Source organism: Lactuca sativa, chromosome 5, assembly GCF_002870075.4.
Source record: "Lactuca sativa cultivar Salinas chromosome 5, Lsat_Salinas_v11, whole genome shotgun sequence".
NCBI lineage: Eukaryota > Viridiplantae > Streptophyta > Magnoliopsida > Asterales > Asteraceae > Lactuca > Lactuca sativa.
In genome coordinates this window covers 148,407,474-148,412,244 of record NC_056627.2, presented here as the reverse complement: position 1 = coordinate 148,412,244, position 4,771 = coordinate 148,407,474, and positions in this window count along the sequence as shown.

The following is a 4,771-nucleotide window of genomic DNA, read 5'->3' as shown; positions in this document are numbered from 1 at the left end:
GTAATGCAATTTAACAAAGATATTTGTTTCATCAAGCTAAGAATACTTAATACATATTACTTTATATTTGCTAGGTTTATCAAATGAAAATAAAAAACTCTCTAGAATTCCACAAAGAATTGTCGGCTCTTGAAATGGTTTGGAAATGAATGGTTATACTTACACCATTGCATAGTCAATGATGTTAGGTTTATGGTACATCCTTGTAACGTACAACGGACAAGAAAAAACTCTTGGGTTCCAGAGGTGGGTGAAAAAGGCGAGAAATATTATGCCTAGTTAAAATAGATTATAATGTCGCGATATGCACATTATTATTCAACTGTACTATTTCTGCACAAGTGGTTTGATACTTGACCAAGAGTTATTATTCAACTGAACTATTTCTGCACAAGTGTTCTCTATCTGAGAGCCTTCTCAAACAAACCAAAATAATAACCATCAGAATGTCGTCGATCATATTAATCATCGAAGTATTTCGGATCTACCATCGAATGACGATCGTGTCTAACTTTTTTATAATGGCTCTGTCCAAAATGTTGACAATGGCTTGGCAAAAAATGTTGACAATACCGACGTAGTTCAAATATCTCTTCATCTAATGCTTCACCTTTTATCGATTTCGTCATTGTACTTTCAAAACATTCCTAAAGTCGATGATGATGAGGTAGAGAGTGCAATTAAAGTTCCCCTGCCAACCGATAGAGTCAATAATGTTTCTAATTACGGGACTGATTAAGATGAGAATGGTTCTGATTACAATACTAAAGAAGACACTGAAATATATGAGGGAGATTCTGATTAGAATAATTCTTATGTAATGTGTCTATGTAATAGAAATTTTATTTGGATTCCTAGTTTTAATAGAAATGTTTATTCCTATGTGATGTGTATTTCTAATAGAAATTGCATCTATATATCTTATAAATTTTCACGTAATGGCTTTGATTTGGACCTTGTTTCTATACACCATGGTTATTGTTATGAGTCGTGGACATGGGGGAGATAGAGTCGAGGATCCACCATACCCAGGTGGTAGAGATCCAGGTCAACATGAGCAGGATGGGAAGTCTTATTATGAATTTTTATTATCTATTATTATTCAGTTATTATAAAATAGCATTTCTAATAATGTTTAATTATATTTGTGGTTGATCCATCGAGGAGAGTATGAAGAAAAGCCTAAAATATTAAGCTTGAAAAGGCACTTTTAAATAATAAGGACAAACCAATAGACTTGGACTATGGTAGGGATATTACATTTGATCTTATAGTAGAACCAAAAGACATGTTTGCATGTGAGATTGGGAAAATAATTTGGTAGATAGTCCCTGTTATAGAAGAAGTTGGAAAAAAGTTTCCCCGACTTTAAAGGATACAATAAAACAACATATAAGGGTAAATTATTTATATAAGAGTATTTTATATGCTTAATTATGACTAATTTTTACTTAGATAACTTTTTCTTTTCTTTTCGTAGACAGAGTTTGATTTGCATCGGGTTTCCTTGGATCTAAAGAGTGTTAGGTTGTTAAAGGGTTTTATATGGCTTTATCAAAACATTTTAGAGATCATAAACCTGACACAAAAGAGCATTTTTTTTACGGATGATAAAGATATTGATAATTGGAGGAAAGCACACTACAAGAAAAAGGGGTTTCAGAGACTGACAGAATCAGTCCCCAATGGTCAAAAATCAGTCTCTAAAGAGAATTAGGGACTGATTTAGCTAGTCCCCGAGACCTAGTCTTAAATAATCAATTTTTTTTTTTTTGTATCTGGGACTGAAAATTAGTCCCTAATTCATCGATGTATCAAAGACTGAAAATCAATTAGATAATATCTTATTCAGTCTCTAATTTGTTTTATTCGAATCCCCAATTTGATATTATATCAGTCCCTGATACTATCTTTTAGAGACTCAATATTAGTCCTTTATAATATATTATTTAGTCTTTAAAATTTTCAGTGAAATCTTTAATTTGTGTCATATCAGTCCCTTTTAATATCATTTGGGACTGAATATCAGTCTTGTAAACTACCTAGCTTAGTCTCTATTATTGTTTTTCAATGACTGAATATCAGTCTCAAATACAATGTTATTCAGTCTCTAACCTGATAACCTGATATTTCAAGGACTGAATACCAGTCTCAGATACAATGTCATGAGTCTTTAACCAGATTTTTAGGGACTGGATATCAGTCACAGATACAATGTCCTTCAGAGGAACCCAAATTTTATTAAAAATAAATAATCACTACAAAAACCAGTCACGCCAAACTCACACCCACACCAATACCAACACCCAATCAAACAGACCGTAGCCAAAATCTCCACATCCACCCCAACACAACCCCATATACCTACACCACCCCAAATCCATACCAAAAATAAAAAAGTATTGTAATCTAGACATCATTTCCAAGTTAAAACAATAAAAGAAAACCTAAGCAATGTGTCGATAGTAAAACCATATTTGAAAAAAAATCTAAATTTTAGCTAAAGGTCATAACTATTACTCTTGATCTGATATATCTATCATGTCATATTTTCACATTTCTCGTCATTTTTTTTGACTTTTTCTTTGTTTTCTTGAACCTCTTCCTCGAGTGCAACAACTTTACTTTTCTGTAATAATAAAGATTACCATAAGAACAAGGATAATTGGTGTTCGATGATTATATTAATACATATAAATAAGAATTTATTATGTAAAAGGTGAATATATGTAAAGAGTGACAAAGTTACCGGTGCTTTATCTGTCTCCAAATAATCACCCAAATAAACCCAATCTTCTTTATTACGACAATCTTGGCGAGCATTATCAGTGTGTATTGTCTTCTTTTCTATGCTTAATAAAGTTCCCAAAATGTTCTTAAGCACATTTTTTTCAACATGCATGACATCAATGTTATGACGTATTAACAACTTGCACTGGTATGGTGTAAGACCTTCGCTATCAACGTATGCTTTAGCCACCTCCGCAAAATCGATCGTCCCTTTCATGAACTTCAGATCGACCTTATTGTTGATTGTAGTCCAACTGTTAGCCATCTTGTCTTAGTGTCAAGTTATTTCACTAAAACTAACCGAAAAGGAAATACATAATAAGCAAAAAGAGACAAAAACCAACTTTAATGTGAGAAATTCTAGAGAAAAGACTAAATTACTTACGACCCTTAATCATACAAATTGGATATTTGTTGTTCCATAAAATGCATATATGGTGTTTTCTTAAATGCATATGACAGGTATGTGTTTGAGAACCGAGCCCATAGAGTAAGTACATTTTTTTAACCGAAGCCTATGTTATCAAACAAAAAATAAAGGTATACTTATGTTTAAAAGACTGGAATTTTCTTTTCTGGCTTCACCTATGATTGTGACTGCACAACTAACAAATTTTATGGCTTCAATTTTTTTAAAAACTTTAGGTCCATCTGTAAAGATAGGAGCATTTAACTTTGAACAATGTTGGAACAATTCATAATTCTTGGACAATGTTAATCTTAGGGGTATTTTAGGGAAAAAATTATAATGTTTGTATCAAATTAGGTCTCTTTCATGTCTAGTACAAAAATAGGAGTAATTCCTTTATTGTTTTCAATCTAGTATTATGTTTAATTCAGAAGTAATTACTTAGCCAACAACTTTTTGTTATCGCCTCTCTTGTCTCCTGTTCTTTTTCCCTGTTCCTGGTTATTTTTTTTTATCACCTGTTCTATCTGTTTCTCTAAGTTTTTTCGTTGGTGCACAAGGTGAAAACTGATAGCAGCCCCTATTACTAGTATTTTAAAAACTTGGTTGAAAACTGTTATTAGTTGGTGCAAGAAAAACAACAACATTGTGTTTGGTGAATAACTGGGCCGTGAATTTTTATGTTTTTAGCCTTAGATCTTATTCACATAAACCCTTAAATTCAAACAACAAACACGAAAACTAAAAACACCATCTTAGAAGTGATCAGTAACCAAGAGCACAAACAACACATGACTTTGAACATCCATTTGAAAATTCAAAATTCCTAAAGGTCTTTTCAATCAAATGACCAACAAATGCCAAACCACAGGGGAAAAATTGTTGGGTTCAATCATAAAGTAACACAAATGTGCAAGAAAGTATCTTGTTATGTTCTCAAATCCTAATGCTAACAGACACCCAATTACAGAGCGTGTTTTACGTAGTTACTGTGTTTCTACTTTCTACACTTTGATTGTTTAAGGGAATAGAGTAACATACACAAATTACTAAGTTATATGATAGAGACATACATGGTAGCGAATGTTACCTGAAATTGAGAATACTTCACAGTACCGTCACTCTTTGCATTCGTTCGTCTTCCTTTATTTTTGGATGGTTTTGATAGGGTTTTGTGTGACCGAATGTGATGGAATAATCGTTCCATTAATCTACACCCATCTTATCAACAATTTTAGAACATATTCAAATCCCATCCAAATATACATGTGTTTTTCTTATTTGATTTTAATTGTAGATTTCATTTGTTTTTACTGTTTATTTTATTTTATATATTGGGTTTGTGTATTTTTAGTTAATCACCTTCTTATTTTATTTTCACTTTTAAGAGTAAAGTATACGAATGGTCCATATAGTTTGTGTTAATTTACAACCTTTAGTTTCTAACATTTTTATTGTGTTAATTTACATCTTTAGTTCTACCATTTTTATTCAAACATGGAGTATTTTTATTGTTTATTTTTATTACAGTCTTGATCTGTACCATATATAAAATAACTATGTTGTTCTCTA